The 27711-nt window shown below is 40.7% G+C and overlaps 1 long non-coding RNA gene and 1 pseudogene across 1 annotated transcript in view; both read left to right on the plus strand.

Moving 5' to 3' along the window:
* LOC141277474 (uncharacterized) overlaps nucleotides 1-27711 on the plus strand; it is a 116528-nt gene that overhangs the window by 47494 nt on the left and 41323 nt on the right. The gene's annotated exons all lie outside the window — the stretch shown is intronic.
* Nucleotides 4013-4134, plus strand: LOC117310067 (U2 spliceosomal RNA; annotated as a pseudogene).

Raw genomic sequence — 27711 nt, forward strand, 5'->3', positions numbered from 1 at the left:
GTTAGAAATATGCAAATCAGATTGCTTAAATTATTGTCAGTGACCTCCGAGGAAACGTGATTATTGAGTTTGTGAAAACCCAGATGAAGTAACACCACTATGCTTCATTCAATATGGATTCTCTTAGACTAAGCCATGTCACACTAATTCATTTCTTTTTAAAGAGGACCTGTGAAAGGTATCCATAAAATGGGTTGTTAAAGTTAAGCATGCATCAGAATCACCTGGTGGGTTTGATGAACAGACTGCTGGACTCCAATTCGAGAGCGTCAGGAAGTCTGGGTCGGGACTTGAGATTTTGTATGTTTCACAAATTTCCAGGTGATGCTGGTGCTGGAATCACATTTAGAACAACTGGGCCTCCCTGGTGGCGCAGTGGTTGAGAGTCCGCCTGCCGATGCAGGGGACACGGGTTCGTGCCCCGGTCTGGGAAGATCTCACGTGCCGCGGAGCGTCTGAGCCCGTGAGCCATGGCCGCTGAGCCTGCGCGTCCGGAGCCTGTGCTCCGCAACGGGAGAGGCCACAACAGTGAGAGGCCTGCGTACCACACAAAAAAAAATAGAACCACTGGAAGAGTCATGGTACACTGTGCTTGATCCCCCTCTTGGGGTAACGAGCTTTGACACCATCTGGAGAGATAAGTCCAGATGTGACGTAAGTGCCTTTTCAAGCTGCATTTTTCTTAGTCTGCAGCCCAGAATGATGTAACGTCTTTCACTAGAATTTCTGTTAACTGTGCTCTTGGTGACCATTAGAAGTCTTGGTATACACAAGCTTTATTCAAGTTGCCAGGTTGAGTCATGCGTGCACCATTTTTTCTAACTTCAAAAAAAAAAAAAAAGAATGCATTCAAAGTTGTTTAAGTAGAAAATGCATTTTTAAGAGGTTCTTACATGAATCGTAGAATTGTTGGGATGGCCAAAGAAATATACTTAAGGATAAAATTGCAGGGATGGTGCTCGAAACCATACCATTAAACCGTAGGCCTCCTGCTACCTCCTAACGTGCAAACCATTGTCAATCCCGTAACCTTACTGCTTTATTAGTCCACCTGTGAAATCTTCAGCATGTCCACAGCTGCCATCCCTTCCAGCAGAGTCAATTCTTCCCATGGAGACTTTTTCCTACAGTTGCCCACCTGTACACTGAGGCCTGTAGGCATCTCTGAATCTACATCTCAAGTCTGTATTCTAACCACAAGCAAACTAAGAAAGGTATGTTTTTGGACTCTATCTTGGAAAGGCACTACTTAGAATATGGGCACCTTATTCAAATTTAGGGAGATGTTCCAAAAATGTCAGCTGTCCCCTCAGCGGTTATTCTGGTGTGTCATAGAAAATCATGCCAAACATAATGTAAGACAGTTCACCATCTCCCGTGGTACCGTGGGTACACTGTCCTGAGCTAGGTGGTTCTTGCTTCAGGTCCCTGTAGTTGTAGTCAAGGAGTTGGGACTACTTCATCTGAAGGCTGGACAAGACTGGGTGTCCCAGTGGCTCACTCACATGGATGTCAGTCAGTGCAGAGAGTTCACTGGGGCTTCCAACCCAAGCGTCTACACTGTCTTATCTCTGAAGACATGGACCTCTTATAGCATGATGGTTGAATTTAGGAGAAAACAAGTGAAGGGTAAGTGTGAGACAGGAATAGGAAGAAACTTCCAGTTCTGTAGAGCAGGGGTCCCCAACCCCCATGCTACAGACCGATATTGGTCCGTGGTCTGTTAGGACCCAGGCTGCAGAGAAGGAGGTGAATGGCGAGCAAGTGAAGCGTCATCTGTATTTACAAACACTCCCCATTGCTTGCATTACCGCCTGAACGCCGCCTCCTGTCAATATTATGGTGAGATGTATAATTATTTCATTATATGTTACAATGTAATAATAATAGAAATAAAGTGCACAATAAATGTAATGTGCTTGAATCGTCCTAAAACCATCCCCCTCCCCAGTCCCTGGAAAAATTCTCTTCCACTAACCCGGTCCCTGGTGCCAAAATGGTTGGGGGCCACTGCTGTAGAGGACTATTCCTGTGTTGCAGGAAAATTGAGGTGTGAAAGGATGGTCACTTCCCAGGTCTTGGGAGAGTCCTTGGGACGGACATCCCTTAGTTGCAGCTCGCCAGCTCCTTAGTTATGACATGTGAACTCTTAGCTGTGGCATGCATGTGGGATCTAGTTCCCTGGCCAGAGATTGAACCCGGGCCCCCTGCATCGGGAGCATAGAGTCTGAACCACTGCGCCACCAGGGAAGTCCCATGGGCTGGTTAACTTCATAGGCTAACAAGTGGGACGATTATTCTAACTATCTTGGAGAAGGGGCAGGGGTTTCCAGGAAGTGCACCACTGCCCACTTGTATGTCATGATGCCTGTGGGTGTGTCATTTAGATGCTAGTGTATTATCATGAGTGTATACCGAGACTCAAGGTCTACTGGAAGTCAACCCTTCTGCCATCTTGGGCCTGGCTGGATCTGACTCGTTTATGCCACACCCTCAAAGGCTGGGCCCTGCCCCCTGCCCTCCTGTCTGCCCTGCATCTGGCACACGGCCACTTTGTTCATAGTCTGTGGGTCACAGGATTTGCCCAGGTCTAGAAGGCACAGGAATGGCAGTAAGACACTGTAAAGACCTTGTAGGTCAGGGGTTGTGGTGGTGAGCATCTCTGGAGTACACCGTCTGCCAGAATGTGGCTTGGAAGTAGAGACATGGATCATTTCTGCAGCTAACTCAAGAAACAGACACGTGTCTCATACCACAGACACACACACACACACATACACATCTTGGCATTCAATCAAATGTGTTCCACCGTTGGCTTCAAATACTAAGCCAATAATCTTTACTACCTACTTATCTACACATACCCAGCCAGATTTGAGGTCATTTGCTGTGCTAGAAATAGGAAGGAAACAAGTGGAGGAGTAGATGTGGGACTTCCCTCTTACTAATCACAGGTGAAGAATAAGGTTCATCAGTACAAGTTTCCATAGTGATGCTGTCTAATGACGTACAGCATTTATTCCTTTCTCTTTTGTCCTAAGATAATCTTCTGAAAAAATAGTTACACTACAAACTTGGAGTTGGACTGGACCATCTGGTTGATGCTCTACTCTTTTGAACTCAAATCACCCAAATTGGATATCTTCATGAATTAGGAGGTTCCCATAATTAGTAAGTTATATATTAGAATTGATCATTAAAAACTAAAGGATCCATTCATTTTGTATCTTTCTCAAATGTTAGGCTGTTTTCTCCCCAGAAAGACAATTGTGTACAAGGTCACCACCACATGTTCCTTCTTGACCGTCAATGAGATCAGAGACGAATGATCCTCATGACTCCACCTGCATCTGAAAAACACGGGGGAAGTGGGTACTGTCCCTGCTGTCTCTGTTGAGAAGCTTTATAAGCACAGCTTTGTTGTGGAATTGCTGTAAAGATAAAAGAATTCTAGACAACACTCACGATCTCTTCATGCTTGATCGCACGAGGCATTCCAGGGACACCCACCAAGGTTATTTACAAGTACTGAGATCACTCAGAACTCATTCCAAACCCAAGAGCTTCTCTGAGGCTTTGGAAACCGCTTCCAAATTCCAACAGTTGCAAAAACGTCATTTCACCTGAGTGCCTGTGAAATCATTTAGTGCAGATGAGTACAGTTCAATATATTGAGTTATGCCAAATGAAACCTGTCTTACATCTTGAATTAAAGAATATAAATGTCCAGACTTCCACTCTGCTTCCTGCCCCTTCACAATTTGCCATCACTTCAATGTAAATAAAAGGCACCCCTCATCTAAAACTAACAATTTGAGGCTTACATTCTAGAATTCAATTAGAGGAAGAAGGTGGCCGTCTCAAGATTCCATGTATAAACACTTACTTAATTTTGCTACTTTCAAAATGAAGGTACTAGCCTCAGTTAGGCCTGAAGTATTAAAGTCCAGGGATCCTAAGATCTGCCGTGTCCAGAAAATGATTTTCTGGTCTTCGACTGAGGTAGAGGACAGAAACTTCTTGGCCTTTTGGCTAAGCTTAAGTGTAGTATCTGTTCTTATCAGTTTAATTACAGGATTCTGCGGTATCACATTCTAAATATATCTCAACTGCGTCCTTTGTTCTTTATCTCTACTTTTAGTGCCCATGTTCAGCTTCTCATCCTCGTTATTTTATTCTACTGGAATATACTGACGGAAATGGTCAGACTCTGTGCCTCCAGGCTTGTGCTGTGTATAACCATTAGAAAGTCTACCTTAAGTATGCAACTATCTCATGGTCAAAATTAAATAAAGATAAAACAAAATGATTTTTTTTAAAAAGTATCTAAAAGCCACGTTCCTTAGCATGACGTAGCAGGAGCTGGGTGACCTGGCATCTCTTCCCCTCACCATTAACCAGTGATTTGTAGTTTTCTCCCAAGATTGAGAAGGACCCTACAACAGGGGCCACTCTTACTGGAATGCTAACCCACCTGTTTTTGGTCTGCCCATCACCTGTGTATTCTCTTTTTAAGGATTTAGCCTTGGATCATTTCTAGAAATTTTCTCCTTTTTTCTCCATTCCTCAGTCTGAATTGGGTTCTCTCTTTTTCTCTACTCCCCTTAAACCCTGAGCATCTCTCTGACAATATCCTTAGCATATTTTATCATCATCTGTTTGGTCCATCACAAAGTTTGAGGCCCTCTGCAGGCAAGGACCATATGTTACTTTTATTTTTGCACCCATAGCCCCTAGCATAAGTAAATGATAAATACTTGAAGAAACAGATGGTTTTGTTCTCTACCTGATCATTTGGAAGAAACTTCACATTCTTTAAAAGATGTTTGGTATCCTTTGTAAATGTTCCAGGAAATAATTCACAGAGAAATGTTATACCGTAGAAGTTAAAGTAACTTTGAGTTTATTTCCATCACTTTTTTTTTTTTTTCCCTTCGGTACGCAGACCTCTCACTGTTGTGGCCTCTCCCGTTGCGGAGCACAGGCTCTGGACGCGCAGGCCCAGCGGCCATGGCTCACGGGCCTAGCCGCTCCGCGGCATGTGGGATCTTCCCAGACCGGGGCACGAACCCGTGTCCCCTGCATCGGCAGGCGGACTCTCAACCACTGCGCCGCCAAGGAAGCCCGATCAATTTTTTAAATGTCAAGGTTTTGTACCCACATGCAACATGCAGAAGTAAATTACAAAGAGGCGTTGTCACATTAAAAAAAAAATTCGCAATACTTGTTAAAACAGTAGACAGACTATCTTCACAGGTGTAGGGACCAGTGCAATGGGGTTTTGTAGTAGGGAAAGGAGATTAGGTTCAATTCCAAATACAACAAGGAAAAGTGGGGATTTATAGCTAAAAAGCAGTGTGGAGTCAGTGGCTAGAAAATTACTAAAAGGAAATATTGGGGATAGGGTGGATTCTGCATAAACTGACTTAGCAAGAATCTTGCTGAACTTGGTCTCTTGAGGATGTGCCTGAGGACGCCAGCTCATCCAAAAGGGCTCAGAGGAGTCCAGGGCTAGTTTGGTTGAGGAGCGTCTCCATGGCTGTCAGTGCCAACCTGCCATTAGCACCGCTTCATTTATTACATCAGTGCCCAAAATGTCTTTGAAGCAAGAGTAGTTTATTTCCCCAAGGAAGTTGTGGTTCAGAATACGTATAAAGTTCGAATTGGTTCATCTTTCTTCAACACCATAAAAATGATTTCTACCAATAACCCTATAATAGAGACATACTATCCCAGAAGGATATTGAAAATGAAAATCACATGTGATGATCATTTGGCCAAGTCTGTGATTTCCAGTCGCCTGGGTTCTCTGCAGCCCTTGTACCCACCTCTGAGATGAATAGAATGTATTCAGGAAAACATTTTTGGTTGCTAAAGAGTTAGCAGAGCTAATTATACAAACATCAAACCTAAATTCATAAGTGAAAATAGCATGATTTGAGTACACATACCATAGACTTTTTCCCTTGTAGACGGGAATCACTGCACAATTTGTGAACAAGCCGTAAACAAACAACCATTAGCCGATCTATGAATGGAAAAGCCAACTCATAAGCAATTATTCAAACAAAATGCCCCTGTAAATTACTGGTTAAAAATAACATCTGTGAGTTTAACAGAGAACTGTCTCTCCAAGTTCTTATTAAATCGACTCATCGATTTTTCTTTTCACAATTTGTTTAAAGGTCATGTGAGTAAAGGGAGGGTTGAGGGGTCTGTTCTTTCTGGCATCAGGTGATGTGTCTTCTGTCCATCACTGACTCTCAACAGAAACCAAACAATGGAAGGGAAAGAGTTTGGTGAGATGAGCAATAACCCAACTTTAATTTTGTCCCCCTGCTTCTAAGTGCTCAGCTGGGACTCTTAGCTAGTTATGAATTCATGGAGACGTTTCACAACTGTGCGAGCACACCAAATACGATTGATGTAGACAACACAATAGCTTGAGAATGGACGGGAAGTGCTCCAAATTCAAAAAATGACAGCACACACAAAATTGAAACTCACTATTTTTGTGAGAACTAAATTTCATTCCATTTTAGCCATAAAAGTGAGCCATAAAAGGACTGTTTCCAATGGCAATTTCAGGAAAAGACTGGGATAGCATGACTCAGAAATACACATTCAGCATGTACATTCACAGTCATCTGTGACACCAATTTTATACATGCGACTTGAAAACAACTATGCCCTTATTTTAAGAATAAGAAATCCCTTTGTATCTGAAGAATTAAGGTTGTCTAATCATGTGATTATAGAGGAAAAACAACAGCTTTTCCACGTTTTATATCTCTAGGACAGCAAACTGTCTTTAGGGACTGTTTTAATAGGTGCCTTTCCGAACATTAGTGCAAATGGGCAACTTTTCTAGAGACAACGTTAAGAAAAGGTTTCCTAAGTAACAGTGATGTCTTGACTCATAAAACATAATCATCCAATGAAAGGCATAACTGGCGTTTTGGAATGTTCCAGCTGGTTGTGCCTAGTGGTTTTAATTCCAAGCAATGATTCCCTTTCTTTTCTTTTCTTTTTTTTTTTCTTTTTTTTTCTTTGGCTGTACTGCGTGGCTTGTGGGATCTTAGTTCCCCGACCAAGGACTGAACTTGCACCCTCGGCAGTGAAAGCACCGAGTCCTAACCACTGGACAGCCAGGGAATTCCCTTCTTTATTTTTTTTTTTCCTTCAGTTTTATTGAAGTATAGTTAATTTACAATGTTGTGTTAATTTCTGCTGTACAGCAAAGTGACTCAGTTATACGTGTATGTGTATGTATACACACACACACACACACACACACACACACACACACACACATTCTTTTTTGTATTCTTTTCTGTTATGGTTTGTCATAGGAAATTGAATATAGTTCCCTGTGCTGTACAGTAGGACCTTGTTGTTTATCCATCCTATATATAATAGTTTGCCTCTGCTACTCCCAAACTCCTTCCCTCTCTTTCCCCCTCCCCCTTGGCATCGCTTTTTTTTTTAATGTAGCTCAGATTCCCTCTGCCACTTTCAACAGTAGTTTCCAGAGAATTTGCGCTTAGAAGTGACAGGTTAAGCAGCTATCGAGAGGCTGTTCTTTATTGTTCTCTACTAAGGTTATTAGGCTTCATGACACATTTTGTCATTGACCTGCACATATTTAAATAAGGCAGACATAATACAGAATTTCTATAAGGAAAACCTGAGAATAACTGCTTCAGTTTTCTTTTTCTGTTATTAGCTCTTCCCACTTTCACCCCTTTTTCGTATCCTCTGTTTTCCACCTTCCATGATTAATGGTTAATAAAATACATAGAATGATTGTTGGGGGAATACCATGCAAGCTACACTTGCTACTAAATGGGCAGTTCAGACAGCCTCTGGATTTTAAGAGGGAGTTGCTTGGCTATGAACTGTATACTTTAAATAAAAATCTTTGGAACACGTAGGGGGAACACTCCATCTGTTTTGGGAGTCCCGATCCTATATACTCCCTGGAGAGTGGGAAATATTATTGAGATATGTAACTAAGAATGTCCATGAAAGGGAAATGAAAAGGTCATTTTAGCTCTTGTCTTCTCTTTCTTAAAAACCTCGTAGTAGAAAAAAAAAATTCTATTTTTGAAAGGAAACTAAATTTTACCAAACCTCCCATCACTTGTATGAAGCAAGAGGCATCCAGAAATGCTAAGAAAAAGAGTAACACTCGCGGGTCTTTCTGAAACTGCATCTACTTTTGTTTTATGTTATTCTTTTCCATATTTTATGAGTATGCTGTTAACTTTCAAATATGGGAGTCCTATTATAAGTTAAGAAATAATTCCCGGTAGTAGATTTGGCAAAGGACTTAATGATCAAATATGGCTATTCTTCATGAATGAGTAATTGTTCTTTTTCACAGCTGGTAAAGAGAGTACACGAAAGATGAATGTCCTAAATAGATCTGTATTAGCAATATACACAGAATACATGCAGAGAATGATCCTCTTTGGTCCCCCCATGAAACTTTTATACAGGATTCAGTGTGACTAGGAAATACCGTACATATAGAGGGAAACCCTACCAGTATATATTTAAGTAGTGGAAATGAGGCCAGTGTTGATTAACAGGGGTTATACACAAACGTCCTATAGGAGCATGGGGAATGTGGATGGCTGGGGAGGGCACAGTAATTTTGGCAATGATTAGCCTAATATGTAAATGTGAAATCTCTTCTTGATTATGTCAGTATGACACTGAAATCATGGAATTTTATAGTCTAGGGTTCTAATTATTGGTCACCACAAGGCAACTATTTGTCTTAATATGTGGACTCTTACATGCTTAAAATCTTTAGGACTTTTTGGGTTTGTGTAGATTTTTATTGCTTGGTTAATTTTTTAATGTTTTATATTGTGTATATTTTATTCTCTATCATAGCCCAGGATTTAGAAATGCCTAACACCTAATCGTTACTCAGTAATTATTGGCTGATTAATGAATAAGTATTGTTATTGAGAGAAGCATATCAGAGTTTGTGAAACAAGGACTTTCTGGAAAATGTAAGATACATGGGTAAAATTCACAAAGCATTACCGTTCTTCATTGGTTTGTGGGAAAGACAGAACCCTTTGCCAAGAGCAGAGAAGTCACTTTTCAGCTTTAACTTTTTAAATGGACTTTTAAAAGCTCCTAAGACAGACCACCACCATATAAAATGTCAGAGAAGTGAACTCTCAAGTCTGGTATCTAAACACCAAGAGAGAAGTTTGGTGAACTGATTGTAGAAGGTTTTACTACAATCCAGAACATTAGTAAGATGGAAAATATGAAAAAGGCCAGTTTCCTCTCACTTTTCAGGAGGTTCGTGTAAAATCCCTTCTTGATTTCAGGCTGGTGTGAGGACATATGAAAAGGTCTGAGAGAAGAAAGCTTGGGGGTATGGAGGGTGGTGTGAGACCTGGGCTCCCACAGTCACTCCTGCTTGAAAGGCCCCAGTGGGTTTCAGGAGGATGAGGAACCCCAGGTACATTTTAGGGGTTCAAAGTCAAGGGAATCTTGTTCTCCACTTTCTGCTTGGAATTCTGGGAGGAGACCATCACACAGTAGGATAGAAGTCACAATGTGAACTGGTATCCCTTGCTAATACTGTAGCAAATCATTCTTTATGTAAAGAGGGATTAAAAATGAGTGATCATGAGAAGGTAAATCCTCGTTAGCAAGGCCTATTTGGAAGCTTCTGGTGTTTAGGCTCCAGGATATATTATCTTATACTATGGACACAGTAAATATTAATTCATTTTCTTTCCCTCTCAGAGAGTTTCATGCAAGTCTGAACAAGATAGGTGCCTAGTAGGTGATCCTAGGTAAATCAGGGCCAAATTTTAGAAACTTCCAAAGTCAAGCCTAAACACTAGCTTCATGATTATACTTTATCCATAATAAAAACAGAACACTTTACATCATCTTGAACACAGCACCAACTCTTAGGAAAGAAATGCTAGCCAACTTTATATTTAAGGTAATTGGTAGAGGAATTGGACTGACCTTTTTAGTTTTTTAAAGAGCTATTTATTATTTATTTTATTTTATTTATTTTTGGCTGCATTGGGTCTTCGTTGCGGCATGTGCGCTCTTCGTTGCAGAGCATGGACGTCTCTCTAGTTGTGGCATGTGGTTTTTCTCCTTTCTAGTTGTGGCGCGCAAGCCAGGGCACGTGGGCTCCGTAGTTGTGACACGCAGGCTTAGTTGCCCCGTAGCATGTGGGATCTTAGTTCCCTGACCAGGGATCGAGCCTGCGTCCCCTGCATTTGCAGAGTGGATTCTTTACCCCTGGACCACCAAGGAAGTCCCCTGACCTTTTTAAAATAGGGATGAAACTTACCTTTTCGTGTACCTATGAAAAAAGATATACTAAGGCTATAATAATAATTAAGATATTTGAGGCAGTTCAGGGAATTGAAAGAGCTGTAAACTGTTTCACTAAAGAAAATGTATAATTACCCAAGAATATGCAAGTGAAATTTTAAACAGGAAAAATCGTGATCTGAAATCGTTAAAGTTTCCCAAGGCAAATGTTTAGATTGATTCCAATTCTGGCTCTTTGGACTCAAAGAATTTTTAGGCTGGAATCTTTGACCAACCTGTTTGTTAAATAATGCAAGATCCTGTACAATGTGTGCTTTTGTTAAGTTTTATTTTCAGCCCTGGTGCTTTTCTGTGCATTCAATAAATCTAGTACAGAATGAGTCTATTGAATTACTTCAGTTCGATTAGACCTTGTTCTACACACTAGAGATACAAATGTGATTCAAATAGACAAAATGCTGAGAGACTTTAGAACTAAAATAGTCAAAACTACTCATTCTGCAGAGAAGAAACCTAGACCTTATAAGACGGGGAATGTTCAGATGTCTCACAGCCAGTTAGTCACTGAGAAAGGACTGGAATGTGAGATCCTGACTTTTGATTCATTTTAATTATTTAATTCATTCTTTGACCAGTTGTCATCTCCCGAGGGAAGCAGATTCCTAGTAGATACCTGGAGTGTTACGTCAAAATGGACCTTCCAGCCGTAAAAACACAGCTATTGGTTTTGTTTTAATGTGAAACACTCAGTAATACATTTTTACCACATAAAATTCCTGTTGGTGATATATATATATTGCCTCTTTGAAAACTTTACCAATCCTATGTATGTTGCTTAATTGGGTAACGACTAACAGCTTATGACAACATAAATTTGGAAAATAGCAGAATGTTGTACAAGATTTATTCACAGTGTACACTGTAAGTTTATTCTCATCTCTCCTCTCTATTTAGGCAGATTTTCAGTACATTTATGAAAGAAGACATATTTATGCATTTTGAAATTTTATTAGAATTTCCTTGTAAGTGACACAGTCTAACATGGATGAAGAATTAAATATCTTTAGAATATGTTTTGGAGTGTGTATAGTACACTTCACTATGATTAGGTACAAGCTATGTGGAACTTATGAGCCACATTTTTATCTCTATTTATTGCACTGTAAAACATGCCCTGGGGCCTCCCTGATGGCGCAGTGGTTGAGAGTCCGCCTGCCGATGCAGGGGACACGGGTTCATGCCCCGGTCCGGAAGAATCCCACGTGCCGCGGAGCGGCTGGGCCCGTGAGCCATGGCCGCTGAGCCTGTGCGTCCAGAGCCTGTGCTCCTCAGCGGGAGAGGCCACAACAGTGAGAGGCCCGCATACCGGTTAAAAAAAAAAAAAACATGTCCTGAAAGTACCAACAGATACTTAGCGTACCTTAAATTATCATTGTGGAGTCTAATTAAAAACATGTTTAATAGTACACAGTAAATACACCTGAGACTAAATCAGGGTAGGGACACAGTTGTTTGTTTTGTTTTGCCTTGGCTTCTGAATGTTCTCAATCTCTGGGGACTGCTATCAGAGTGCTTTCTTAAAAAGAATGAATTTTTTTTGGCTCTTTTCCCCACAAGAGTTTACACTCTTGTGGACTGTGTCTTTCACTCACGTGTTAGTGAAATTACAGATCCAACCAGCCTTTTACTGGTGAGGAATGGAAAGATTTAGAAACAGACTCACAAAGAGAACAGACCTGTGGTTGCCAAGAGAGAAGGGGGTGGGGCAGGGATGGATTGGGAGTTTGGGATGAGAAGATGCAAACTAGTATATCTAGAATTGATACAAAACAAGGTTCTACTGCAGAGCACAGGGAACTATATTCAATACCCTGTGATAAACCGTAATGGAAAAGAATATGAAAAAGAACATATATAATATATAACTGAATCACTTTTCTGTACAGCAGAAGCTAACACAACATTGTAAATCAACTAGACTTCAATAAAATAAACTTTAAAAAGAAGGTTTTGTTTGCGATCATACCCTCAAGTTCAAAGAACTCACAGCAGAGAGAAATTCCATGATTGATGATGGTGATTTTAAGGACTTCAGTGTTTTTACACCTTTATGAACAAATCTATATATAGACTCATTGGAGACTCTGCAAAGAGGAGAAAACTTGTAACTATTTTACAGGGGAAAAAAAAATCTAAGAGAGCAACTTTTCACTGTCCGTGTGTCGAAAAGGGGAGAAACTTCATATGCACAACAGATGAATGTATGTTTTCTTTTATTCTTATTAATCATATGCTTAATTAAAGAAAAAATATCTGTTGATGTGAAAACCTAGATATGAAGAAAGATGTAACTACATGGCCTAAAGATAAACACTCATAACATTCTGACATAAAATTCCAAAAATGTCAAACATAGAGTTGTATGTTCATCTTGGTGGTATTATATTGTATAAATGATTTTGCAGAAATGTCCTTTCCTCCTACAGTAGCTTTAATAGATTTCGTATAGTATATTAAGTGAATTTACTACAAGATATTCAACACTGTTTATAATTTTCATTTCTGTATAAAATCAGAAAAAAGAATCTTTGATGAGCATTTCTATGGGCAAATATTTGCTCCCTTGTTTAACTTACATCTCACTGAGTAGTCGTTTATATATGCACTCCTATGAAAACTACTCAGAAATACAGTCAGGAAGCACGTGGGTTAATGTGCTTCTGGAGAGTCCCGTCTGATTACGGTTAGTAACTAGTAGCAAACATGTATAATATTTCTTTATTATGAACTTCTCAGTTCTCCTGTTATGTATACAATCCGGTAGGAGTGGGTGAAAAGCACGGTCTTCTAAACATTGGAGGCTCGCAATCTACGTGTTTTACCTTTACCTTCTCTACAGAAGATTGAGGACTTTCTCATTCACATATTTAAAAATCACAGTTTTTTAAAAAAGACATACATACAAACTTCAACAGACACCTATTAGATCAGATTTAAGCTAATATAGATTTTTTATACAATATGAAGAGATTGGAAATCATATTGATTCAGTTCACTTGGTTAATAAAAACAACTGCTATTCAATAGGCCACATTCCGTCAGGTGGTTTATCCCAATTTACTCATTAAATTATTAAAATGACACTAGGCAGTGCCCCTGTATTCACAAGGAGAAAGCTACGGCTCGGAGACATTAAACAAGGTACCCCAGGTATCAGAGCTAGTAACTGGCAAAGCCGATGTTGAAATTATGTTCCGCTTTACCCAAAAACCGAAACATTAGTCTGCTGAATCTGCCTGGTTTGTAAACTTGCTGACGGAACCTGTTAAACTTTTCGGATTGCTAAAGGAAATCATTTCAGTTGAGTTAATTTCCGCAAGTTGTCTCTTAAAAGGAGAAAGGTGATCGTAGATTTTTCCTTGTGCTTTCCTGAAGTTGTGAATTTTTAAAACAGAAAATACCCTTCCTCAGTGGCTCACCGAGCAATAGTCTATCACCACCGGTGAACAAAACTGTCGTAAATATTAGTGAATTACATACATGTGTGCATTCTGATAAGGACCAGACTTCACACTCACCTGCTGCCTGCGCCGACCTAAGGTGAGGACAGCAGCTGTGCGCTCTCTTTGTTCTTCCGCCTTAGCCAGTGTCCATGAAACCCACCACCACCGAGTTTCCTGTAATATTCCCAGGCATATCATGAAAGCATTTTTAATTTAATTATTTAAACTATTTTTTCAGTGCCCTCACACTTTTAATGCAGCCGTCCAGCCCCTTTACTCTGCCACTGAAATGCGTCATTCATCTTACTCTTATTTTCCTATCCCTAAAGGAGCGCACGATGTTTTCCCGCCTGTGAGCAGCACCGCCAGCCCTCAAACGCCTTGAACCTCTGCGTTTTACAGAGCTCTTGAGGGGGGTTCGTCGCCTGTAACTGCTTCACTACCTGTTGCATTTTATTGTCATCAGCAATCTTGGGTCTTCCGTTGCTGTTTTTTTCCCCCAGGGCCCACTTTTATCTTTAATGCAGCCTCCAGGGGTGAGGGGGCAGTATTACAAGCCTTCTGTCTCTCAGCAACTCATCCAATCAACGGTGGTTTCTGTTTATTTGTTTGGTTCTCCAGTGTGGACCCCGGTGTAGCCTCTTACTGTCTCTAGGGACCCAACTCTTTCCTTATCAGGTTAAGTGATGATGTGCCCCTTGTATTCTCTGGTGGAGCTGAGTGAGGTGAGATAGATTCTAAAGGAAAGCATGTTGCCTTGTGAAGCAGAGGCCTCTATGTTACCTTTCATGTGAAAAGGGGAGACCACTGGGCGGTAATAGGTAAAGGCAGGGGCAATTCTGCAGGCTCAGGAAGTGTAGGGGGACTTGGGGTTTCAAGGTTCTGTAGAGCATAGGCCCTGAAGTCTCCATCCCAGGTCTCAGGATCCCATCCCCACCCCTTTCCTGTCCAGGGCCCTGACTCTGGGGTAGCAGCATTGCCGGATAGAAATCAGCTTTCTCCAGAGCTTCCCTACCCTTGTAATTAAGTCCTGGACCGGATCTTTCTGGCTTCAGGAGACAGCGTTTCTATTTTTATGCTTACCAGCGATGTCCAAAGGACTGTCAGACTTTGCTTAAATTGGTCGTCAGTAACGCTTTCTCTCTCTCCAGTACTGCTATGGCATTCAGCTAGAGTCATCTACTGCCATCATCCTTTCTATTATGACTCCCACTTACCTCTCAGTTGCTGGAGACGTTGCTCGTGCCAGAGCATTGTCCTCCACCGTTACCCCATCCCTGTTCACCACCAGTGACATTTTAGCAATTTCATGGCCACAGCATCCTGGGGGCTACCCAAAAGCCAGTTAGTACCAGTGATAGCCAGACAATTGGCAAGAGACGTTGTCTTTGTCTGTTCCGGCTGATCTAGCAAAATACCATAGTCCTGGTACCGTAGCAGCAGCACAGACCTATTTCTTACAATTCTAGATGCTGGACGTCTGAGATCAGGTGCCAGCCTGGTTGGTTGAGGGCCCTCTTCCTGGTTCATAGCCAGTGTCTTCTCACTGGGTCCTCACACATAGAAGGAGGAAGGGAGCTTTGTGGGGTCTCTTTTATAAGGACACTAACCCCATCCAGCAGGGTCCTGCCCTCATGACTTCAGCCCCTTCTAAAGGCCCCACCTCCCAATACCATCACATTGGGGGTTAGGATTTCAAAATATGGATTTGGAGAGGGGAGACATTCGGACCATAGCAGATGTGATACAATTTTAAGATCTCATTATAAAGTCTTGTTATCAGACTACTTCTAGTACCCACTGTCTAAGGTCAAAGTCACTGAGACTCAGTCTTTGAGATAGGGATACTTAAACCCCTGAATACTGAATTTTGTTAAAGTCTTTTCTGAATTTGTTACAAGATTGCTTCCGTTTTATGTTTTGGTTTTTTGGCCATGAGGCCTGTGGGATCTCAGCTCCCCGACCAGGAATCGAACCCACACCCCCTGCATTGGAAGGCGAAGTCTTAACCACTGGACCACCAGGGAAATCCCTCAATACTGAATTTGAGGCAGGAAATTCACCGAGGAATGATCTAGTGATACATACGATGGTATGAAGGAAGTTAGAATTAGAGCTAGAAGGTCACCTGTGATGCCCTTGTAATAGTGGTATCAGCCAGTCCCAGCGGGAACTCTGGTGCTAGGATGGGTCTTGAAATTTGTCCAGGATTGACTGAGGCACATACCCTAGAGTGGGGCAAGTCACTGTCTGCAGGCTGCTCCTGGGGAAAAGCTATAACCTGAACAAAGAAATTCTCTTTGGCTAAGGACAGTTCCAAGGAGACTCAATAAATTCCACGTGAGACTCAACTGTGAGCCGTCAGCAGCCAGCACTAACCCTAGATTTGAGGATGAAGCTTTCCGTCTGGAACAGAGCATCAGGACAGTACAACGTAGCATCCGTGGCATTGAGAGTCCTGAGAGAGCTAGCAGAGAAAACTCTTCAGTTTAGGGATACATTAATGTGAGACAGAGGTCCTATCTGCTCTCTCATCCATAAAGCAGTAGTGACAGAACTTTCTTATACCAGTATAAAAAGCATTCCAAATATTTCATTCAGCCAAATTGTCCCCTCTGTCTCAATGCAGGAACAAAGAGTGTTCCCATCAGAGCATAGAGGACAGTGTTCTGTCGTGGTGTTTTCAATTTTATTACCATTAATAGTGATTAAAATTATAAAATGATTTTCTGGGCTTCTCTGATGGCGCAGTGGTTGAGAGTCCGCCTGCCGCTGCAGGGGACACGGGTTCGTGCCCCGGTCCGGGAAGATCCCACATGCCGCGGAGCGGCTGGGCCCGTGAGCCATGGCCGCTGAGCCTGCGCGTCCGGAGCCTCTGCTCCGCAGCGGGAGAGGCCACAACAGTGAGAGGCCCGCGTACCGCAAAAAAAAAAAAAAAAAAATTATAAAATGATTTTCAAATGTTGGAGCACAGAGGCAAAGCATCACTTGTAATGTTACAGCAGTGTCGTCTTCGTTTTGACTCCCTGCTTTACCCACTTCCTAACTGTGGTCGCTTGTCTTTTGCATTGTTGTTATTTTAGGTTATATTCAATTTTGTATCTTGATTTTTTTTTCATTTAACTTTGCTTTTTAAAAATTCAACTTTATTGAAATATAATTTATGCGCAGTAAGTTGCATCAATATAAAGGGTACAGTTTGATGACTTCGAGATATATCCACACTCAGGATATTATTACCATAGACAAGGCATATCCCTCACCCCCAGAAGACCTTAGCTGGTCTAGCCCTCTCTACACCTAGCCCCAGGTCACCAGCAATCTGCTTGATGTCACCATCAATTAGTTTGCATTTTCTAATATTTTATGTTAGTGGAATCATATGGTGTACACTCTTTCAATTGGCTTTTTTTTTTTTTTTTTTTTGCGGTACGCGGGCCTCTCACTGCCGTGGCCTCTCCCGTTGCGGAGCACAGGCTCCGGACGCGCAGGCTCAGAAGCCATGGCTCACGGGCCCAGCCGCTCCGCGGCACGTGGGATCCTCCCGGACCGGGGCACGAACCCGTGTCCCCTGCATCGGCAGGCGGACTCTCAACCACTGCGCCACCAGGGAAGCCCTACACCACATTTTTATATCCATTCACTGGTTGATACACATTTTGTTTCCAGTTTGGGGCTATCATAAACATTTGTTTACAAGTATTTTGTAGGTTTATGCTTTTATTTCTCTTGCATAAATACGTAAAAAGGAATTGCTGGGACAAATAATAAGGGCATATTTAACTTCTTAAAAAAGCGCCAAACAATTTTCCACAGTTGTTGTAGTAGTTTAAATTCTCATTAGTGTGTATGAGAGTTCCAGTTGCTCCACATCCTCGCAGGACTTGGTATTGTGGGTAGTTTTAATTTGATCCATTCTAATGGATGTATGGTGGCATTAATTTGAGGTTTCAATTTGCGTTTTTCCAGTAGCAAACAGTGAATGTGCTTGATATGCTTGTTAGCCATTTGTGTTTCTTCTTTTGAATATCATCTGTTCAAATGTTTGCCCATACATTTTAATTTACTCTCTTTATAATATTGAGTTTTAAGAGTTCCATATAAAAGATTTTTTAGGTCTTTTTTTTATTAGTTGTCTATTTTATACACATCAGTGTATGCATGTCAATCCCAATCACCCAGTTCATCACACCCCCACCCCCCTCAGCTTCCCCCCTTGGTGTCCATACGTTTGTTTTCTACATCTGTGTCTCTATTTCTGCCCTGAAAACCGGTTCATCTGTGCCATTTTTCTAGACTCCACATACATGCGTTAATATACAATATTTGTTTTTCTCTTTCTGACTTACTTCACTCTGTATGACAGTCTCTAGATCCATCCACATCTCTACAGATGACCCAATTCCGTTGCTTTTTATGGCTGAGCAATATTCCATTGTACATAGGTACCACATCTTCTTTATCCATTTGCCTGTCGATGGGCATTTACATTGCTTCCATGACCTGGCTATTGTAAAAAGTGCTTCAGTGAACATTGGGGTGCATGTGTCTTTTTGAATTATGGTTTTCTCTGAGTATATGCCCAGTAGTGGGATTGCTGGGCCATATGGTAATTCTGTGTTTAGGTTTTCAAGGAACCTCCATTCTGTTCTCCATAGTGACTGTATAAATTTACACTCCCACCAAAAGTGCAAGAGGATTCCCTTTTCTCCACACCCTCTCCAGCATTTGCTGTTTGTAGATTTTCTGATGTGACCCATTCTAACCAGTGTGAGGCGATACCTCATTGTAGTTTTGATTTGCATTTCTCTAATAATTAGTGATGTTGAGCAGATTTTCAAGTGCCTCTTGGCCATCTGTATGCCTTCTTTGGAGAAATGTCTGTTTAGGCCTTCTGCCCTTTTGTTGATTGGGTTGTTTGTTTTTTTAATATTGAGCTGCATGAGCTGTTTATATATTTTGGAGATTAATCGTTTGTCCATTGATTCGTTGGCAAATACTTTCTCCCATTCTGAGGGTTGTCTTTTCGTCTTGTTTATAGTTTCCTTTGCTGTGCAAAAACTTTTAGGTTTCATTAGGTCCCATTCGTTTATTTTTGTTTTTATTTCCATTACTGTAGGAGGTGGGTCAAAAAAGGTCTTGCTCTGATTTATGTCATAGAGTGTTCTTCCTATGTTTTCCTCTAAGAGTTTTATAGTGTCCGGTCTTACATGTAGGTCTTTAATCCATTTTGAGTTTACTTTTGTGTATGGTGTTAGGGAGTGTTCTAATTTCATTCTTTTACATGTAGCTGTCCAGTTTTCCCAGCACCACTTATTGAAGAGACTGTCTTTTCTCCATTGTATATCCTTGCCTCCTTTGTTATAGATTAGTTGAACATAAGTGCGTGTGTTTATCTTTGGGCTTTCTATCCCGTTCAGTTTATCTATATTTCTGTTTTTGTGCCAGCACCATATTGTCTTGATTACTGTAGCTTTGTAGTATAGTCTGAAGTCAGGGAGCCTGATTCCTCCAGCTCCGTTTTCTTCCCTCAAGATTGTTTTGGCTATTTGGTGTCTTTTGTGTCTCCATACAAATTTTAAGACTTTTTGTTGTAGTTCTGTAAAAAATGCCATTGGTAATTTGATAGTGATTGCATTGAATTCTTAGATAGTTTTGGGCAGTATAGTCATTTTCACAATATTGATTCTTCCCATCCAAGAACATGCTATATCTCTCTATCTGTTTGTGTAATCTTTGATTTCTTTCATCAGTGCCTTATAGTTTTCTGAGTACAGGTCTTTCACCTCCTCAGGTAGGTTTATTCCTAGGTATTTTATTCTTTTTGTTGCAGTGGTGAATGGGATTGTTTCCTTAATTTCTCTTTCTGATCTTTCGTCGTTAGTGTATAGGAATGCAAGAGATTTCTGTGCATTAATTTTGTATCCTGCAACTTTACCAAATTCATTAATTAGCTCTAGTAGTTTTCTGGTGGCATCTTTAGGATTCTCTATGTATAGTATCATGTCATCTGCAAACAGTGACAGTTTTATTTCTTCTTTTCCAATTTGTATTCCTTTTATTTCTTTTTCTTCTCTGATTGCCGTGGCTAGGACTTCCAAAACTATGTTGAATAATAGTGGCGAGAGTGGGCATCCTTGTCTTATTCCTGATCTTAGAGGAAATGCTTTCAGTTTTTCATCGTTGAGAATGATTTTTGCTGCGGGTTTGTTGCATATAAAAGTCTTTTATCACATATGCATATTTTGAAAATTGATACCATACTGTGGTTTGACTTTTTTTCCTTTATGGTGCTTTCACAGAACAAATAGTTTTGATTTTGATATAGTTCAGTTTATCAATGTTTCTTTAATAGTTAATGCATTTTTTTACCCATCTTCAAAATCCTTGCCAAACAGAGTTGCAAGGTTTTTCCCTTATATTTTCTTCTAAAAGATTTATAGTTTTCGATTTTTATATTCAAGTCTAGGATCCACTTTGCATGAATTTATTCTCCCACCATTTTGTTGAAAACACTTTTCTTTCCTCAATGACTTTTCTTGGCACCTTCTCCAAAATCAATTATTTAATTCTGTGGATCAATTTTTCTTCACTAAGTGATCTGCTTGATTAGTCTCTATGTCTCTACTTAAGCAATTCACCGCTTTCTGGTTTATCGAATCTTCATAAGTCTTAAAATGAGGCCATTTAAATACTCTAAATTTCTTCTCTTTAAAAATTGCTTTGACTATTCTAAGTCATTTGGATTCATATAAATGCAAGAAAGAGTAAGCTTGACAGTTTCCACAAAAGCCTGTTGGAATTATTTTTGTGATTGCCTTGAGCCCGTGTATCAATTTGTAGACGAACGACAACTAACCAATATTGAGACTTCCCAACCATGCATACCGTCTCTATTTATAAACATTCTGTTGATGTCAATGCAGAGGTCTTGCACTTCATTTGTTAAGTTTATTCTAAATGCATAATGTTTTTTGATTCTAGTTTAAAGAGGATTATTCATTATTTTCCAATTGTTTGCTTCTAGAACACACATTTTTGTATTAACCTTATAACCTTACTAAATTCACTTGTTAGTTCTAGTAGATATCTGTAGATTGCTTATGATATACTGAATAAACAGGCTTGACATCTGCAAATAATGACATTTATTTCAGTTATATCTGCCCTTAATATGAGAAAAAAGGCATATTATTTTCGAGCACATAATACATTAGAGTTTATCCAAGGTTTACAAGCCAAAGGTTCACAAACTCCATAGCATGCTTTTTTTAGTTAAGAATGATCTCTGGTCATGCAGCCTAATAAGATATTACATCCTCCTTTAAAAGTGACTGCCAGCCTAACTGGTTCAAAACTTCCTTTGATCTGTACATTCGCTCATTGTTTCTCCGAAGTATCACCCTTTTCTTGGTGGATGGAAAAATTTTACTTCCTTTTTCTGTCAGCTAGAACTTTACCATCATGCCAGTTCCAGTTTTCTGGCATATCTACACCCAGAGCACGAGACAAAGTGCCCTCTTCTTTGTACCAGGAGAATTCAGAAGGCAACAGGAGATGAGAAATAATGCATAATATTCTGTTACTCCCATGCATGAGCACACAAGTGCCATTGCAGAACCTAGCAGTATTGTACTCATGGAACACGGAATGGACCAAAATACTAATAAGAATTTTTGGATGGGGATAATGGATGACTTGTTTCCTTTATTCTTTTTTCTGTCCTATGTTCTTCAAATTAACTGTCATAAAACATGCATTGTTTTTCAACCATGAAATCAAAACTTTGTTTCCTAGAAGAAACATGAGAAAGGTTACAATCATTGGTTTTCAAACATATCATAATTATTTTATAAAGTTGATAGATGCAGGGCTTTGGGACTCTTCTTTCAACTGAACTTTTAAAAAGAGAAAACTTCTAGTTCTCCGTAATGCTAGTTGGAAGCACAGTATCTCCCTTTTATTATCCAGTTAGGGTCATCTTTCTCGTCTTCACAGTCTTATGTGCTGAAACTTTGGATTATCTATGTCAAAGACTTTTCAAGCAGTAAGTAAATTATATTATTTGGAGCTGTGTTTGCATACAAAGTTTTTGACAGAGGGTTTCTTTTTTGAAATATTAAACTGAATTATGCAAACTAATATAATGTTACATGTCAATTATACCTCAATTTTAAAAATAAAGAGACAAAGAAATATAGAAAAAAAATTATATTCCTTGCCATTTCATGAGTTGGTAATACTCTCTGATTAAAAAAAATAAAAAAGATTTTCATATGTGGTATAAGCAACATTTATGTGCTTATTTAAGTTTAAACATGGTAATACAAACTTTTACTAAAATTGCTTTCCTGAGTTTCTAAACAGCATATTTGCTATATGGTATTTATTTAAGGATATTAAATAATTTCATGGATTTCCAAAATTCAATGCATCGCAAAACTTAATTATAAAAGATAGAATTCCTATTACATTCTATCCTTATGTGAAAACATTCTAATATTTCTCAGTTTTAGAATTGCATTAATGATGATTGATGTATTCGGGGTACTAAACTAAGGGATGTGATGGGTACTTGGATAATCTGTCTCTTGAGGGGTTGCAGTTCTCTACTGTGTATAGATTAATGGTTTCTTTTCGTTTTTATTTTGTTCCATTTGATTATAAATCCTTTGAGCTGTGATTTTGGATCCCTATTTGTTTGAATAGCAGTTTTAAGGGGACACATTGACTGCCAGCCTCTGATTGTTTCTGTATTACACCATCTCATGGTGGGCGAGTAGAGACATGATAAATCTGGCTTCATGGCAGGGCATTAAAAAAAAAGAAAAAAAAGCCTCAGAGGTTTTAAGTAACTGCACTCATGAGTCAACTGCTTGAACTAAATGCCACCCAAACTTAGGTGGTGTTAATTGTCATTGGGTCTAAATGTTAAAATCAATGCAGAGGGAACAGTCAGGAAGCTGAAGATTGCATACACCAAGGTGATGATGGGTCACCAAATGGTAAAATGGACTATACATGTTGATTTTTGGAAATAGATGTCTTACAAGGGACCTAGCTACTGCCTTTGAATCATGAGTATTTGTCCAAAGGACAGGGCTGAGACCGATCCACAAAACCTGTGTAAGGAATGGACTAAATCTCAGGGAATGGGTTCTTTCCTTGACGGTGCAGAACTGGAGCCTGGGTGTCCTGTGGGGCCGTGTAAAATGGGGTCTCAGTTCATTCTCAGTTGGGGTAGATAACCAGATTTACTGTTTCTGCCTAGATTTCCATGATCTCTATAAAAGGGCAAGAGCTTGGAAGTAATCTGCCAGCCTGGAACCCACTAAGGTGAAAACCATGTTATAGTATCCAAGAGGCGTGTAAGTTCCAGATGCCATTACCATAAATGTGGGTTTCTTGTAATTCGTAACAAGCCCCTTTCCACCACAACTGTGTTTGTGTCAATGCGGTGACTTTTGGAAGGGGAACCAACCTTGAATAGAGGGTTGGAACTTTCAGACCCACCCCCGATTTCCAGGGAGGGGAGAGGGTCTAGAAGTTGAATCAATGTCCAGTGGCCAGTGAGTTAATCAGTCATGTCTGTGCAATGAAGCCTCCATAAAAACCAATAACAGTGTTGCAGGAAGGGGGACCCCTTCCAGGGCCTGAGAGTGGGCTCTTGTCTAACACTCGGAAATGAATTGTCCGAGGAGACACGCATGCTGGCAAAGCAGGAGACTTTATTGAGAAAGGGCGCCCGGGTGGAGAGCAGCAGGGTCATGGAACCCAGGAGAATGCTGTACCGCAGGGCTCGCAGTCTCGGGTTTTATGGTAACGTGGTTTGTTTTGGGGTTGTCTCTGGCCCATCACTCTGACTCAGGGTCCTTCCTGGTGGCACGCGCATCACTCAGCCAAGATGGATTCCAGTGCAAAGGACTCTGGGAGGTTGGTGGTAGCTTGTTAGTTCCACGTTCCTTACCAAGACCTCCTGTTGTAAGATAACTCATGCAAGTGGTTACCTTCGGTCCTGGCCAGGGCAGGCGGTTTCGGTCAGTGGTTCCCCTAACAAAAGGAGGATGTTCAGAGCACTTCCGGATTGGGGAAGCAGATCCACATGCTTCTGTGCCGGGCCCCAAATTCCAGGAGGACATAGGCACCTTTGTTCAGGACCTCATCCCATGTATCTGTTGATCTGGCTCTTGGTCTGCATCTTTAAACATCCTTTGTAATAAAATGGTAATCTAGCGCATAACCAGATTTCCTGAGTTCTGTAAGCTGTTAAAGCAAGTCAACAGAATCCAAGGACGTCACGGGAACCTCTGACTTATAACCGGTCAGTTAGAGGCACAGGTGACAAGGTGGGCCTATGACTGGTGTTCTAAGATGGAGGGGGGAACCCCCAGTTGGTAGCCAGTTGGTCCGAAACACAGGTGTTAGTTAACCCGGGCTTGCCTTTGGTGTCTGAAGAGGAGGGCGGTCTTGGGAGACAGGCCTTTGCCTGTGGAACCTGATGCTGTGACTCCAGGTAGATGGTGTCAGAACTGAGCTGCATTCTCAGTCACCCTGCTGATGTGTAAGAATCGTTTGTTGGTTTGGAGAAGCTTCCACACACATAGCAGTGGGGTCCAGGAACTCAAAAAACAAGGGCTGTTGACTTTCCTAACTCTGATCTTGACTCTCTCACCATGCAACTGGCCTTGAATTTCATTTGTGGTGGTATATATTTAGAACTGCCTTTGTGGTCAGAACCATTTATTCTTCCTTCTTTATGATCCAAATGCTATACCAGTTTTTCTTCTTCTTCTTGCCTTAAACCCATAGACGTTGTCAGGGAGCAGAAGTTGCCACCCCAAAATGTGTCTCTAAGCTGGTTATTTTCTAAGAAACAGCAGAAACTCTGAAAACCAAGTAGGAGTTACTTTTTTGTAAGAAACATTTACATTTGTAAGGGAAATTTCCGTTTGTAAAGGTGTCTCCCTCACTGTACCAGGAAGAGGAGGGTGACCAAATCTTCTAGAAACTTCTCAGTGGAGAAGGCAGTATCTTAAATCTGCATCACCACCTTAGCCTCATTTACTGTGTGTTTCCTGGTGACCTCCCATAACTGACTCGCCCAACCCTCAACGTCCTCCTTTGTCTTAAGCTGAGGATGGTATTTAAGGTGAGGGCTCTGGCCAGTTTGGCGAGTTACTCAGTTTTCCTGGGTCTCTTCCATGTATACATGTTATTAAACTTGTGTTTGATTTTCCCCTGTCAATCTGTCTCATGGCGACTTCATTCTTAGACCATCCAGAAGAACCTAGAAGGGTAGAGGAGAATGTCTTCATTCCCAGCGTCATCCTTTGTTCGGATCCGCTAGTGGTCTCCTGCCTGCACTTCCCTCCACACTCAGCTGTCAGGCTGTACAGTGCTTCAGGTGACACCCACACCTGCCCGCATCCTTAACTTCCCTATCACTGTCCTCTCCTACCAGGGACACGCAGAGAAATTCATCTCAGTTGAATTCAACTTCCCACTCTTTCTCCACCTACACTAGAGCTTTTCAGGAGCTACTCTTCCTTGCATCACTCTACCACTAAACCTTAAAGTCCTCAACCTCCACTGAGCATGGAAGTTACTGTGTCTTTTAGCCAACTCTCCCTAGATTCTCCACGGCAGCCATTAAAAACTCTCTGCTCCCCTGAAAACTCTAAACCCCACACTTCCCACCAATCTCAAGAGATGTTATAAATCAGAGAAAAAATGTGCATATTTAAAATGCTCTCAACTTCCTGTCAAACTTACGCTGACTTAAAAAAAAATGCACAATGTGAGCGTTGCAAGTTAAGTTTTATTTGGGGCAAACTGAGGACTACAGCCCGGGAGACAGCATTTCAGAGGGCTCTGAGAAACTGCTCCAGAGAGGTAGGGGGGAAGGTCAGTAGTATATATGTGATTCGGGGGAACATACACGCGATCAAGCACATATGTTCTTGCAGAACGTTTCTGCTCATCTCGTGAAGGTTACCGCCAGTCATGAGGAACAGTTGTCACCAAGAAGGATTTTAGCATTTTTCTAGATATGCGGAGATGCAAGAACTGGGCTCATAAAATCGGCTCCTGAAAATATCTAGCTATCCGAAGCCCCGTTTTGCCAGTTTTTCCCAGAGCACAGAGGGCCTCATTTCTGCTCTCCACCCTGCACTCCTTTCAGGGGCGTTGAAAGTCAGCAGCTGAAGCAGCACTTGATTTACTCCTTGTAGAGGTAGATGGCCAGTGCCAATGGCAAGTACCAGTTTGTAGCTGACACTTAAAAACATTATGGATTCTACATTTAATCTTTCCTTTTCCATTCTGAGAGTAATACTTTCCTGTTTTGAAACTGTGGCACAGATTTTAGAGCATAAACCATTAATTCTGGTTGAAGTCACTCTTGGGTACATCAGGTCGATTAGTCAGGAATTTTGGAACAGATTGTGGGGCATGATCCGTAACTGAAAGCTGTCCCTCCTTCTTCCTCGAGGTTCACTGAGGTGTCTGACACCTGAAGGGGTGTTCCTGGCACAGGTGAGACAGTAATTCAGTTGACTGGCGTTCACATCATTGATATTCTCACTAGATCACGTGTCTTTGCATTGAAGAAAATAAATCTTTAAGGGGAGAAATTTTAGACTCAGCACCAGTGAATGGGGAAGACGTTGGACTGCTAAAATAAGTGAAGGACTCTGGTTTCATCCAAAGAATGTCATGTAGATAATATCATATAATGAGTTTCTTGAAAATGAATGAGGTCATACTGTCAAATCTATGCCTGTAAATATAGCCATGCTGCCAGCAGCATTCCTCGAGTTTTCCTTTCATTCTTTATCAGTCTCTCTCTCAAGCTTGGAAACTAGGTTTCTATGCCTAGAATTAACACTATTGATTATCTTGAGTAGTAATGCATGGGTCACCAAGGGAGATATGGAGGGGTCAAATGGGTCTCTAGAACTCCACTCACCTGCTTTATAAAAGCTTTTATTTTCTTTATATATTAGGTTTCTATGTGTGGACTCTATGAATATTTTTTAAGTGCTTTATCTAAACAACTTCATTTTGTGCATTGTGGAATTGAAGTGTAAAGAGGCAACTTAACCTAGGTCATGAAAGTGGTTTACTATGTCTCTCTTTGTTCAAAACGGAGAGTTCAAGGCTGATCACAGAAATACCTGTGAGATATGATAGAATGTAAAATAGATAAGGTAATAGGGGTAGGGAACACTGACATGTATTTAATAGATATTTTAGGAGCTAAGAATTCTCCATTTCCCAGTGTCTCCTTTCCCACACTTCCTTCCCAGAGTATGACACTACAGCTCCCACCAAGTGATGGTTATCTGACACCACAGGGAAATAAACCAGAAACAGTCCAGGTTCTCCTTCCTGAGAACTGAGACTCCTTCCACTTAGTTTTCGAGTGGAATTATGAAATCATGAGGCTATGGATATCATTTTGGGGGGAAACTTTTGTGTTATCCTTTATTTCTTTTGTATATTAGACTTTTAAGTAAGATTATTTTTTGAAAGAGCTACCTGATGATTAAAAAAAAACTATCAAAACATAATTATTTAGGGCATTATAAAACTGATGTTAAAGAGGTGATCTAAGCTAACTGATGTAGTTGATTTACTAAGTTCCATCTTACTTAAAAATGGGAGCAGGCAAGAAAATCTAGAAAGCATAATAAAATACACGCACAGAAATGAGAAACCTTTTGGTCCCAGAGATAAATGGCAAGAATGATTGACTTGGTTCCTGATGGCTCCCAATGACAAACTCTAACCAAACATTTCTGCCCTTAGTTTTCTTCAAGTACGTGGATTCCCTATAATAAATTCTTCTAAAGCTGGACTGAAGACTTTAATTGGT

Source organism: Tursiops truncatus, chromosome 21, assembly GCF_011762595.2.
Source record: "Tursiops truncatus isolate mTurTru1 chromosome 21, mTurTru1.mat.Y, whole genome shotgun sequence".
In the NCBI taxonomy this organism is placed as follows: Eukaryota; Metazoa; Chordata; class Mammalia; order Artiodactyla; family Delphinidae; genus Tursiops; species Tursiops truncatus.